The following is a 15,274-nucleotide window of genomic DNA, read 5'->3' as shown; positions in this document are numbered from 1 at the left end:
TTAAAAACTGAACTTATCAATGTGCTGTTTGAGTGAAATGAAGCAGCAGTAGTAGTTAACTGCCAATGCATCATTTACATACCAATTGTTCATACCATCTGTCATGACCTTGCTACTCCAGGGCTCTTGAGTCTAGAGACAACACTTTATCTTTCAGAATAAAACCTTGAGCACAGTTTCAGCATATGCAGGTTAAGGTAATAATATGGAATTCTTTTCATCGAATGAATAGATTTCATGACCAAGGAAATTCTTGAGTAAGTTTACTACTAGAATCCACTACTGAGGCAATGGAGCAAAGAGACGCAGTGTTTAGTAATCAATTTTATATGCCCTTAAAAACATAGAGAAATAACTTGCTTTTTGTTAGTTTTTGCCCTGTTAAAAAGTTCAAAGTCAAGACAGTGATCTCTAGAAGGAAAAAATGACCCTATCTCCTTCAAGCTATAGATCAAAGGGATAAAACCAAGCACCTCTGAACCAAGGACTTCTGTGCCTTCTCATACTTAGCAAATTGAGAAGAAAAGTAGTGTGGTTTCATGGGAAATGCCCAGTCCTACAAGTCAGATCTTGTTTCTGTGTATAGCACTGGAGAAGTTTATATATTTAAATTCATTGCTTCAGGCCTCCTGGGGCCTGGATCAGTGTGCAGTGGAATACCAGGTACCTGCCACTTCCTATCACTGTTTTGCTGCCAAAGGAAGCACACTCTATCTCTAGCCAATTATGGTGGCTTCTGGGCTGCACGTAGCCGTGGGCATACCTATGTACCGTTATCTTAACTGTTTCAGACAGCTTTCAACTGATCCTACCTGGAAACACACATCTGCAGTGAAGAGTCTCTAGGGCTTGCTCCAATTCAGGTCCAAATTCCAGGGGCTTCTTGGCCCCTCTAGAATCTTTCTACAAATGGATTATAGGCATTTAGTCCACAAACTTACATCTAGCCAGCATCTATCATTTATAACCACAATATTTGTTTTAATCTCCTCATCCCCCAATGCATGTACATTCATACATGCCATATATTCATTCAACATGCATTGATTAAGCACCTACATAGTGTCAAGCATATTTTTATCACCGCTAATAAGCAGAGATACAGAAATTAAAGCATACTACATTTTTCTCCACAAGATTTGAAAACAAAATTTCAAAATATCCAGGTGCTGGCAGGATTACAGTGAAATTGGCACACTCTTTTTGAAAACTTTGGAAATAAGTATAAGAGTGAGGAAGATGTTTGTACCTATTGACCCAGTACTATTATTCTTAGCAATCTATTCTAAGGAAATAAACCAATTCTGCCCTCAAGAAGTTTGTCTCTTAGAGGTAAGACAGCAAGTGATCTTATTTGAAAGCTAAAGAAGAGTTATTTTCAAAGAAAATTCTACAAAAGAAGAGTAATGAGAGACTAATGTTACTAGCTATTAAACATACAAAACAAGATTAATGAAAATACTGGTACCACTGGTATAAGATTAGACAGATGATATTATAGTACACTTCCCAAAGAGACTGTTTCATATAAAAATTCAATCTTTTATAAAGGATGTGTGGCAAATGATTGGAAAGGGTTGTTCAGTAAATGACGTTGTGACAGCTTGTAACATTTACACCCTTATCTCCTGTAGTAAACTAAGTGGCAGCTAGATTGAAGAGTTAAATATTAAAAAGCCCAATTAGAAAATAAAAAAACTAGAATGAATGAATATTTATCAAGCTTCTAAAGGGGAATAGTTTTCTAAGCTTAGGAAGGAATAGGAAAAAAAAACTTATGAAGGAAAAGATCAACATATTTGTATGAAATTTTAAAACCAAAATAACTTTTATGGCCATTTCAAAAGTAAAATCTAAACACAGACTAGAAAGGCATAGTTGACATAAATATGACAAAATGTGTCAGATTTGCGTTTTCTCAGACATTCATACAGTATGATGTATAAGAAGGTATATGGGGAGAAAACGTGAATAGACAATTTACAAAGGAGTTTTAAGTATAACTGGAAAATATGGATCAATGTTCATCACTACTAATCAAAGAAATGCAAGTAAGTAGGTAGCCTCTTTTTAAGCCTGTCTGTAACAGAATTTTTTAAAATGGTACTCAGTTTGGTAGTAATACTGTGATTTTGATCAATCCCTCAAGAAAGTAGTTTGGTAGCCAGCATGTATTTACCTAGTAGTCTACTCTTGAGAATGTTTCCTAAGAAAATAATTCAAAATAATGGAAAAAAGCTATTTACCTAAAGATATTTATCTTTACATGGAATACAGTCCATGGAATTCTCCAGGCCAGAATACTGGAGTGGGTAGCCTTTCCCTTCTCCAAGGGATCTTTCCAACCCAGGGATCAAACCCAGGTCTCCCACATTGCAGGCAGATTCTTTGCCAGCCAAGCCACCAGGGAAGCCCAAGAATACATGGGTAGCCTATCCCTTCTCCAGGGCATCTTCCTGTTATTTATTTGAAAAAATTAGAAATAAAATGAATAGCAATAAATAAATTGTATATCAACTTCATGGAATATTATACTATTATTTTAAATGATGATTATGAGGGCTAAGGGGGCATTTCAGAAAAATACTTATGGGTTAATGAAAAAAACAGGTTTTAAAAATGTATGCACACTGATGTTACAACTTTGTAAAGCACATGCATGTTTTAAAAAGTAATGGAAATGATAATAGTGGTTATGTTAGGGTGGCAGAATTAAAAGATGCTTTTTTTATATGTTTCTCTAGTTTTCAAATTCTGTGTAATGAGATTTTTTCTAACTTTTGCAGCTAAAATTTTACCAAAATAAAAATAGGCAAAAAAATATTGATACTTACAGCAAATATAAACAAAGGGCTAAAATTATTAACTATTCTAATTGATTTTTTATAACACTAATATTCAGATAAATGAGCAAAAGACATGAACAGACAGTTCACAAAACAGGAAACGGTAAACAAACATGAAAAAATAGTATCACTAATGATTAGAGGATGAGAAATTGAAACATTATATATACATGTATTGGAGAAGGAAATGGCACCCCCCTCCTGTACTCTTGCCTGGAAAATCCCATGGGCAGAGGAGCCTGATAGGCTACAGTCCATGGGGTCGCGAAGAGTCGGACACGACTGAGCGACTTCAGTTTCACTTTTCACTTTCATGCATTGGAGAAGGAAATGGCAACCCTCTCCAGTGTTCTTGCCTGGAGAATCCCAGGGGCAGGGGAGCCTGGCAGGCATATACATGTATATATTTTACTTCTACCAAATTTGACCTGAAAAAAGAAAGATCTTAACTCATAACATCTATTACTCTTGGTAATCTATTCTAAGGAAATAAGCCGATCCAAAATATGGAAAAGATGTGTATATGAAGATGGTAATTTCTCTTACTTATGCTGCTGCTGCTGCTAAGTCGCTTCATTCGTGTCCAACTCTGTGCAACCCCACAGATGGCAGCCCACCAGGTCTATCAGGCTCCTCTATCCATGGGATTTTCCAGGCAAGAGTACTGGAGTGGGTTGCCATTGCCTTCTCCCCTCTTACTTATAATAACCAGAAAAGAGGGGAGGAGGGAAGGAAACCTAAATATTCAATAATGGTGGGTTGGTTAAGGTAATATACTGCAACATGTATACTTGATGGAATATTATATAACTAATAAAACTAGTGGTTAGGATGACTGCATAAGAAGAAAAAATGCATATCGTATAATGTTGGCTTTGCTTTTAAAGGGCAGGTAGCCTCAACATCATACGTTCACCATCTGCATATGAAAAAATTTGTCGAAGGTAATACGACAAAATGATACCACTGACTTCGTGAGGATGATGATACTGTGTGTGTGTGTGTGTGTGTGTGTGTGTGTATACATGCAGAGATATACATGTATTTTTTCTCTGTTTCATATATTCACCCTAATGTGATTATATTACTTTTATTAATAAAACTTTTTATAATAAAAACTACTTGAAACAAAGTGGGAAGCTGTTTTAATAGAGGCTAATAGAGGTCCATGTATGCTAGAGTTAGGCACAGGAGTTTGCCTTCCCACTGATGGGGATGGAGAATTCCAAACAGAGGCAGTAATAAAAGCATGGCAGCAGGAAAGTATGGGGCATTTGGAGAACTACAAGTTGTTAAATAGGGTCAGAATGTGAGAGTAAATAAAGCAAAACCAGATTATAAAGGTTTTGTAAACCATGTTGAGGAGCTAGACTTTTTTCTGGCGCCAGTGGGGATTTATCAAAGAATTTTAGAGGGTAGCAGTATGCTGATTGGGTCTGAGGGAACTGAGACTAGAGGCAGAGGAGGAAGCCATTGCCTTGTTTAACCAACTATTTATTAAGCTCCTGCTGTATGATAGGTGATGAGGAAACACAGAGGTATACAGGAGGTTCTTATTTGAAGACAGTTGGTACCAGACAAAAAGCTACTTAGCGGATACATTTAAAAGAGGGACTAAAATTTTACAGTAAATAGTGCGGGGCAAGGTTTGATTAGTATGCTAACCTGACTAACTAAAAACTATTAAAATGTATTTCTTTTGTTTCATTTAATAAAAATTGAATGCTAAGTAATTCTTATAACCAAGAATGTATTCCGGGATTGATTGTTTTTGTTCAGGACCTCATTTTTCTAACAAAATTGCATGATATTTCAAAATGGTATGTTTCACTTCTGTGAGACTTTTGCAGCATGATCATTAAGAGGGTTGATTTTGCCAAAAAATTCAAGGGCTTCATCAGTTTTCCCGAGGGCTTCTCCATAGTCATTTGGTATTTAAATTTCTCTCTTTTGAACCACTTTTAAGATCATTATCCTTATTTATTTTTCTCCTCTTCAGTTGTAAACTAGTCTACCAGATCCTTGCTGTCAGTTTCATGTCAGTTTTCACAATATCCTGCATTTTTTAATAAGCTTTATAATTTCACTTTGTGTTAGATTTGCATGGAATCGCTTGGTGACATATTTGACAATCCATGAGACACAAAGATTAGGCAGCTAGCTGCAAGGGGATTGGTGCTAGTGTTTAAAGGAGTAGGTTGAATGGGGACTGATATAAGTGGTCAATTCACTGGCAAATGCTTTTTCCTCTCAAGAAAACTTTTGTAACCCTCGGAATCCTCAAAACCTTGGTACTCCTGGGGCTAAGATAATAAATTCTCAGTAGTGAGAACTCCCTGAATCTCAATGAAGGGCTAGTGCAATGTTTTTCAACTGAGGGTTGTTGTTGTTCAGTCACTCTTTGCAACCCCATGGACTGCAGCACACCAGGCTTCCCTGTCCTTCACCATCTCCCAGAGCTGCTCAAATTCATATCCATTGAGTTGGTGATGCCATCCAACCATCTCATCCTCTGTCGTACCCTTCTCCCCTGCCTTCAATCTCTCCCAGCATCAGGATCTTTTCCAGTGAGTCAACTCTTTACATCAGGTGGCCAAACTATTGGAGCTTCAGCTTCAGCATCAGTCCTTCCAATGAATATTCATAGTTCATTTCCTTTAGGATTGACTGGTTTGATCTCTTTGCAGTCCAAGGGACTCGCAAGAGTCTTCTCCAAAACCACAGTTCAAAAGCATCAATTAGTCAGCACCCAGCCTTCTTTTTGGGTCCAATTCTCACATCTATATATGACTACTGGAAAAACCATAATTTTGACTATATGGACCTTTGTAGGGAAAGTAATGTCTCTGACTTTTAATACACTATCTAGGTTTGTCATAGCTTTTTTCCCAAGGACCAAGGGTAGTAACTTGTAACAGGAATATAATATCAATTTAGTGGGTGGCAACCACCTTTTTTTTTTAATATATCAAGGTGGATTTCATGAAACTTATTGTAGTATATGTTGTATGTATTAATATTTGTGTGTACTAGGCCACAATAGGGCTTCCCTTGTGGCTCAGCTGGTAAAGAATCCACCTGCAATGCAGAGACCCTGGTTCAATTCCTGGGTTGGGAAGGTCCCCTGGAGAAGGGATAGGCTACTCACTCCAGTATTCTTGAACTTCACTGGTGGCTCAGATGGGAAAGAATCTGCCTTCAATGCGGGAGACCTGGGTTCAATCCCTGGGTTGTAAAGATCCCCTGGAGGAGGGCATGGCAACTCACTTCAGTATTCTTGCCTGGCGGACTACAGTCCATGCGGTTGCAAAGAGTTGGACACGACTGAGCAATTAAGCACAGCACAGCACAGGCCACAATATAAAATATCAAGCCACTGTCAAGTGGAATGACTGTGAACTTTGAAGAAAGACCTAGGTGCAAATCCAGACTGCAACCTTACTAGTTGTGTATGTGACCTGGGGGTTATTTTAAGAACAGCATATACAGAGGCACAGAGGTGTGAAAGCTGAGGGCACTTCCAAGTCCATAAGTAAAGCTGAAACCAAGGGCTCCTATAGGCAAGTAGCTAGAGGCAAGGTGGGAGACGTATGAAGGGTCATTGTATGCCAAGCTGATAACTTGGACTTGATCCTTCAAGTCATTAGTTCTTGACCTATTTTGGTCATGGACCCCTCTAAAAATCTGATAAAAGCTATATAACACTCTCCTTAGAAAAATGTACATACACAAATTTTTTTCTTATAGGTTCAGAAAGTCTAAGGATCTCCTACAGCCCATGTGTGGATCCCTGGTCAGGAACCTTGGTTTTAAACAATAAGGAATCACTAAAGGAATTTTTAGCCAGGAAGAGTAACATGATCAGATTTGCATTTTATGAATGTGATTCTGGCAGTAGTTGGTAGGTAAATTGGTTGCGGTGGGGTGTGGAATATTGCTAGAGAAATCTATTAGGACCTTACGGTGATAATAATCTTTCCAAAAGGAGATGAAAGCTGTGGTGATGAGCATAGATGAGGGAATAAATTCAGCAGCCATTTAGTAGCTAGACTAGGTAGGAATGGTAACCAGTTTGATACAAATGATAAGAAAAGAGTGGTTTAGATTTCTTGTATAGATGACTGAGTAATTGTGTTATCTTTAACCAAGAATAGGGGATGGGAACTGCTGTGCCTATGGAGCATGCAATTAAAGATGTCTATTAGAAAGCCGGAAATGGGGTCCAGCCTATGATGTCTTCACTTTAATCTGCATACAAAATATTCAGGGATCTTATTAAAATGCAGATTGTGATTCATGTCTTGGGTGGGGGCAACCCTGGGAATCTGCATTCATAACAAACTCCCAGGTGACGCTAAATGCTGCCAATTTGTAACCTGTACTTAGACTAGCAAGAAGCTGAAGCTCAGGACAATCATCTTCACTAAAGATGCAAAATTCAGGAGTCAGGAGTCAATAGCATTGTTGTTGTTCAGTCACTCAGTCGTGTCCGACTCTGTGACCCCATGGACTGCAGAACGCCAGGCTTCCCTGTCCTTCACCATCTCCCAGAGTTTGCTCAAACTCATGTCCATTGAGTTGGTGATACCATCCAACCATCTCATCCTCTGTCGTCCCCTTCTCCTGCCTTCAGTCTTTCCTAGCATCAAGATCTTTTCATGCTTTTTCAATAGCATGATAGGTGGTAATTAAAACTAGGCAAAATAACCTGGAAAACATGTATAGAATAATGCAGGGGGGGAAACTCAAATACTGAGCCTTGTGGAATTCAGTGTTTACAAGGCAGGCAAGAGAAGAAAGTCCTACAAAGTCGAGTCTTGAGAAGGAAGGTCAGAGAGATAGGAGAAGAATCAGAAAAGACTTATCAGAGAAACCAAAGGTAAACTTCAAGAAGACTGGTTTGGTTAACAGTGTCTGCTGCTGCACAGTATGTGTTCCCAACAGGGGTGATACTGCCTCCAAGGGAAAAAGCATTGATTTTTGATGGGGCAGGTGGCAGGGGAGTAGGGGCAGCAAAAAATCTTAGATGCTACATAGTTTATGGTTTTCCAAAGGGTAACAGTACATAAACAGGTGTACAGTACATCTGTGATATTAAAATTTTGTGGATGGGTCAATTAGGAAAAGGTATCTAGAAGGGCTCCTTGAGTGAAGGAGTGATAATGAAAAACTGGTTGAGAAACAGCTATAGAGAAGGAAAGTAAGTAAAATTTCTCGGTAAGGAGGTTCTGGTGAAGAAGACTTCAAAGGATAAAAAGGAGTGTACCAGGGAGACAATGGCAAGCCACTCCAGTACTCTTGCCTAGAAAATCCCATGGATGGAGGAGCCTGGTAGGCTGCAGTCCATGGGGTCGCTATGGGTCAGACACGACTGAGCGACTTCACTTTCACTTTTCACTTTCACACATTGGAGAAGGAAATGGCAACCCACTCCAGTGTTCTTGCCTGGAGAATCCCAGGGACGGGGGGAGCCTGGTGGGCTTCCGTCTATGGGGTCACACAGAATCGGACACGACTGAAGTGACTTAGCAGCAGCAGCAGCAGGGAGACAAAGAGATGAAGGACCTTGCAGAAGGTCACAACCGCCTTTGCAGAAGCAGCAATGTAAAATTTCTTGGCAGATGGGGGAACCACACACATTGTTGGAGGGTTAAAGTACAAAGTGGATAATGACAGTAGATGAGGTAGAAAAGAAGGATATGGCTCATGAAGGGCTTCACATATATCGGAATCAAAATTGAAAAATGCAGATTTTTAGATTTCTCAGAGATCAAATTTCTCTTGATCAGATAGGTTTGGACTGGGACATTGGAGGCTGCACTTTCAAAATCTAGGAGTGATTCTGATGCACACACTTTGAGAAGCTCTGCAATAGGAAATGGGGTGGGGAGCACTGAAATATTATATTAGGAATTAATGTGGTTAGATTTATGTTTTAGGAAAATAATTGACAGTGTTATAGAGGATTGATTGATTGAAGGAGATGTAGACTAGAGGTTGAGGGACTGAATAGCGTATCAATACTCTCACTGATAAATGATGAAGACCTGAGCTAGGGCAGGTCAATGAGAGTCAAACCTAGGCAACCTGATTCTTCAACATGGGTACTTAACCCCTGAAGTATACTACCTCAATAAACAGGAGTAGATGGTGGTATGCAGCAGAGGTAGTGCCCAAGAAAATTGGATTTGAGAGAATAGCACTGAAACATGTATATTATCATATGTAAATTAGATCATCAATCCAAGTTCAATGCATGAAACAGGGCACTCAAAGTCAGTGCACTGGGACAACCCTGAGGGGTGGGATGGGGAAGGAGGTGGGAGGGGGGTTCAGGATGTGGGACACATGTACACCCATGGCTGATTCATGTCAATTTATGGCAAAAAACCGCTACAATATTGTAATTAGCCTCCGATTAAAATAAATTAATTAATTTTAAAAAAATGGATCCCCAGATTTAGAAATGTAATGAAATTTGGAACTAGAAGCAGATGTGTTGCCAATATATGAAATGGTGTTGCAAACCAGGAAAATGGGTTGGATTACTTACAGAACTAGCAGAGAATGAGGGGGAAAAGAAAATAGAGCCTAGAACCCCAGGAAATACCAAATTGTAACAGGCAAGTATAAGAAGAAGCCCAGTGAATTCAGCTGAAAAGCAGATTTCAGGGCTGGCCAGATAATCAAAATAGAAAGGGACCATGAATCCTAGGACTTCCAGGTGGTGCTAGTGGTAAAGAAGCTGCCTGCCAAAGCAGCAGACAAAAAACTTGGGTTCTATTCCTGGGTTGAGAAGATCCCCTGGAGGAAGAAATGGCAACCTACTCTAGTATCTTTGCCTGGAGAATCCCATGGACAGAGGAGCCTACCAGGTTACAGTCCATGGGGTTGCAAAGAATCAGACATGACTGAAGCATGCACACGTAGAATCCCAAGGGAGCAGGAGTGTTTAAAGAAGAAAACAGCTCTCAAGAATCCAGAGTAACTGAAGTGTCAGTCATATTTGGCAATTAATGTAGTCATTAATGACCTTGGTAACAGAACTTTCTGGAGAGTGATGGGAATACAAAGTGTTGAGGGCTGAGCAGGAGCTAAAGAAATGGATAAGAAAGGAACATTAATCTTTCCAAAAGTTCAAATGAGAAGGAAAGAGGAAGGCAGTGGCTAAGGGAAAGTAATGGCTGAGGGCTGACTTGTTGGGTTTGTTCTAAGACATTTAAGAACATTTATAGACTGAAAGGAAAATAATGGAAATATGAGAAGGATAAGAAATGGAGCAAAGCCTTGGAGGAGGCAGGAGAGGATGGAATGAGTGGCTTTGGGAGGAGGAGACCTCCCTCTTTTGAAGCCAGAGCAAAGGAGTCAAGGAGGGTATAACAGAGAAGTATTCGGGTTGCCTACTAATGAGTGCCAGCCCCAAAGTCTCTGCTTTTTTTGTGAAATGATTCTTGCCCACTTCTATCACTTGCTCACAGGCCTCTTTGAATTCTCTGATTCTGCTTTTTATAGTCAGTCTCTTAGGAAGCCATCTTGTCCCATCCAGATCCCATTAAATGGAACTCACTCTTTCTGTGTTAGCATATACTAGGAGGTATTAAAACCCAACACAGGACAGTGACTCCTAACCTTCAGAATTTGCTGAGATCACATCTTCTTTGTCTATTTTGACAGGTTCTTCCTCATCCTCACCTCTTTCAGTTTGACTGCATTACAGCTCCCAGTGTTTTCCTTTACCTCATTTTGCTAATCCATTTAAGACCCACATCTTTCTCTAGCTCAACCTCCCCTTCTTCCTCCCACAATTCTCTTTATTTGCCATCTTATCCTATGACATTTCAGCCTTCCACTTGGCAACACGGGATCTGTGCCAGCTGGGCCCCCTCTGCCTGCTTCCCTTCTAGGAGAGGAGAGATTATTATCCTAGAATGCCACTGGTTTCTGGGACTTCCACCTGGGGACAGTAAATGGTAGAGCCATTTGTGTCTTGGCAAACTCGACAAGAAGAATGTAGAGCAAAACCTTCAGCTCTTAGCTGATGGTTGGGGTCAAAGCTACCAGAGCTCTGTTCTCAAGAGCTCCAGTTCCTTATGCACAGAGTGAATGACAGTGGATTGCATTCCAGTTCCAGTTCTCCAAAGTGCTGTATGTGCACTATATCTCATTAACCAAGCAGGCAGAACCACCTCCTCTTGCTGACACCATCCCACCTGTAGCCTTTCCAAACCAACAAATCACTGCATGAAAATTGAAGCCTAGATTCAGTGTTGGCCACATTGCCTCAGCACCAAGGCAGACTCCTCCTTCAGCCATGGAACGCATGTTCTTATTATTTCTTTACTCCCATTCCATCTTGGCACCGGCAAAACAGACCTATCATGAAACAAAATAAACAAACCTTTTCCGTAGTACCCCAGATCAGATGAAATCTAGGGAAGATAGTCTGTTACAGTGGTTCAGTGTTGCACAGGGAATTCCATCCCCATCAATTACTAGCTGCAAAGCCTCTCTCTGCCTCAGTGTCCAGAGTTGTAAATTGGAGATGATAATAGTACATACCTTTTAGGGTGATGGAGTTTAAATCTTATCATTGCATTAGAGTCTACCAAAGAGCCTGGTGCATAGTAAGTATCTGATAAAAATCACATTATATCCAGACTGGGTTACACTCAGGGTGTCTTAGGTAACTGCTCAGGCAAGTCACTGATCCACTGGGTCCCACTGCCTGTCAAGCTAAAGTCAGCCCTGATATTATTTGTTACTCACTGCACTTCCACTTTCTCTTTGCCTATAAGCTGCTCCTGGCTGACAGTAGACTATTCACTATTGGTTTCGAGACTCAGGCCATTTGCTTTGTCAGGGTTTCACTGCCAGCATTCCCTAAACCCCTATTCCTCCCAAACATCACACAGAATCTACTGTTTGACCCACCTTTCCACTGCTAAGTCCAGCTTCTACCCATAAGGCAAATAAGAATCCTCATTATCAAGAGACAGAGGGACCATCCCTAATTGGTCAGGGGCTTCCCTTGTGGCTCAGCTGGTAAAAGAATCTGCCTGCAGTGCGGGAGACCTGGGTTCGATCCCTGGGTTGGGAAGATCCCCTGGAGAATGGAAAGGCTACCCACTCCAGTATTCTGGCCTGGAGAATTCAGGTCACAAAGAGTTGGACATGATTGAGTGACTTACACTTTCACTACCACCTCCTAGAATATTTACCTGGGCAATATTTTGATAAATTTACTTAATGAGACATCACAGAATGTCTGAGCTATGTGATAGTTGAATGATTACAGTAGCACTATCCCCAAGCCAAGCCCCAAAGTGTGAAAATGATATTTCTGGACAGAGTTTACATAGTGCAGGATAAGATACAATTTTTTTTAATGATTGAAGGCATCAGCAACCCCTTTATACAACCAGCAATTCATCTACTACCTCTGCATCTTTCTTTCCCCAGTATCCTTTCTCTTTAAGAGAAAGGAATTTGGTCCCCAAACACAAAAATGGCCCTGGTCTATACCACTGACTAATGCCTTCAGCATTCAGTTACAGGGGCATGGGTGGGGAGGGGGTGATGGGTAGGGGGGGTCGTGGGTGGGGAGTATTATCCTGCCACAGGAGGACCTGGGTACTTTTGATCTCTCTCCCTTACATCCACATCTCCAGGAAGTTGGTCCTAAACAAAGTCAGTTACCCCAAGTGAGAATGAGAGCTCTTAGTGATCAAGGCCACCTTTAAGATAGGGAAACACTTTCTTTGAGAGGGACAAGCAGTTTGTGATCATGAGCTCAAATTGTTATAGCCCAGAGTAGCCAGGGCAGACTTGTAAAGCCAGCCCATTCCAGGCCAAATAGATCCTTCCCTAAACATGCCCAGTTGCAGAATTCAGAATATCAGGGGACAGTGGAAATAGATTCTAGCCTGAGAATGTCATAGCCATTTACCCCAGTCACTGCCTGGGGAACTGGCAGGTACATGTATAGAATATAAAGATCAGGTCCATCCTGGGGCAGTCCAGAAGTTTATTATCTAAGCTGCACCATTCTATTAGGATCAGGGGTTGCCTGTGCCTGTGGGCACCCCTCCAACAGGCCAACATAGCCTATTCAAACTTGAATATAATCTCATGGAATGTGTTTCATACTGTGGCCTGTAGACCACTTGCACCTTAATTCTAAAATGAAGATATCTGAATCAGACCCTCTAGGGATAAAGCCCAAGAAAAAATTTTTTAAACCAGTGCCTCCCTAAGGTGATTCTGATGCACAACACAGTTTGAGAACTCCTGGTCAAAGGCTTCTTCTAATTATCCCATATCTGACCTAACCTTTGGTATAGTTCTGACTCCTACAGTTGAGACAAAGAGACCAAGGTAACTCAGCTTCTTGGGACATCATCCTAATGAACTTCAGGGCAGATTTTTCCTTCTCCAACATTTGTAACACCTTCTTCCTGGTGGATCCGTCTTTCCCTACCAACCACTACCTGCCCATGCATCTGAAAGGAATTCCACTTACACAAGTTCCATAGCCATCTGCTCTCTGACCACAGCCTACAGTTCATAACTAGTTTTGAGAATGCCATTCAAAAATCCTCCTCCCCCACATTTACCCCTTCACCATACCACTACCGGCAGACAATCTTCCAGGCCATATGGATTGACCAGGTCCTGGCAGAGCAGCAGTACAGCTTACCTCGGATACATAATACAATTGATTCTCTGCCCCCAGCCTCCTCAGAATTCATTTGTAATCCACGCACCCTTCCATTCAGACCTCTTCCCTTCATGGCATTAATTATTTTCAGTTCACTCTTGCCCTGACTGGTTCCCTGAACCACTGACATCCCTGAGTCTGGTCAATATGTTGATCACCAAGTATGGACTAGCCAAGGGCCATTCTGTTAGCTTTCACCATACAGCATGGCAGAGGGGCTAAGAGTAGTAACTCTAAGGCACACTGCTTGGGTTTGAATCCCAACACTGCACCTTCCTGTGTAATCTTGAACAACTTACTTAAACTCTGTTCCTTAATTTCCTCACCTACAAAATGGAGATAATAAAAGTAACTACCTCACAAAGCAGTTGTATTACATGAACTAATGTTAGTAAAGTGCATAGAGTAATACTTGGCCTGTACTAAGCACCAGAAAGTGTTTGCTATTGAGTGGTATATGAATTACACTAATTGGGTCATTCAAGTGTGATTTCCTTTTGGCACGGCCCTATCCGCCCATGCCAGAAATTGAAGGACTCTTACCCGGAAACCTTTGAAGTGAATTCAGTCATCCACCCACATACCTCCACACATCAGCAGCCCTTGGAACTTCATGCCTTTCCTACTCGGCGATCTCTCATCCAGTCTTGCTGCTCCCCGATATGCTTGTCTAGCTTGTACCCTGCAGTTAAGCCCCAGAAGCCTAAGACTGAGAGACCAGTTTCATCATGAAAGAGATGTTAGCTTTCCAGCAGCATCATGGTTGGTCTTTTGTCTGATTCACTGGAAGGGTGTTGATCAGGAAGTATTGAGCAGGTGGGGGGACACCCAAGGTGACCTTGATCAAATCCTATTATAGGTATGCTTTCCCAGCTCAGTGTCAGCATTCTCTTTTAAATGTAATTCTGACATTTGTCTTAAGGTCCAGGTACCAGGACAGGGAGTAAATAACACTCTTACTTATTCCCTGCCCCTTGCCTCCATCTCTGCCTTCTAAGCCCAGATCCAGTGGACCCCTCTACCCAATCTCATTAGTAAAGAAAAAGATCAAACTGCTATGCTCAGAAACCAGGGAAGAGATCTTGAAAATAGGAACACAGGAGGTGACAATGAATGTGAAAAGGAAGGAGAGCACTTGAGAGTGATTTTAGAGGCATAACTGACAGAACTTGGGGTTGGGAGTAAGGCAAAGGGAGGTATCAAAAATACCCAGTTTCTTACCTAAGTAGGAGGCAGAATTGTTAGTAACATTGGAAGTGGCACACCAAAAGACATACAGAGATGTCAAGGGATTTGTGACATATAGAAATCTTAGTGGGTAATGGATAGCTAGGTAGGAGATGATAGAGAGTAGATTGATTGCTGGGTGTCTGGTTTATATCCCAGACTTAATATATGTCCAAAAGCTAACTCCTTTTGGACTTAGCCCCACTCCCACTCAGATGGCAGCCCTACTCTTCCAGTTTTTGAAACCAAAAATGTTGGAATCATCATACCCCACAATCAGTCTGTAAAAATAACCGAACTCCATCTTTAAAATATATCCAGAATCTAACCACTTCTCACTACCTCCAGCACTATAACCCTAGTCCAAGCTGCCATCTCTCTGGGATTACTGTGATATCCTCCCAACTAGTGTTCCTGCTTCTGGCCTTGTTTTTGTTTGGTCTATTCTCCACACAGCAGATACCGTGATCCTTTGAAAACAAAA

The 15,274-nt window shown here is 41.0% G+C and overlaps 1 protein-coding gene across 1 annotated transcript in view; it reads left to right on the top strand.

Annotated features, from left to right (window-relative positions):
- Positions 1–15,274, top strand: part of HDAC8 (histone deacetylase 8) — a 267,792-nt gene that overhangs the window by 8,379 nt on the left and 244,139 nt on the right. The gene's annotated exons all lie outside the window — the stretch shown is intronic.

The sequence above is a fragment of the Moschus berezovskii genome, chromosome X, assembly GCF_049115385.1.
Source record: "Moschus berezovskii isolate FMDL1 chromosome X, NW_MosBer_1.0, whole genome shotgun sequence".
NCBI lineage: Eukaryota > Metazoa > Chordata > Mammalia > Artiodactyla > Moschidae > Moschus > Moschus berezovskii.
The sequence above is the reverse complement of the archived record's forward strand: the minus strand, read 5'-3'. Positions and strand labels throughout refer to the sequence as shown.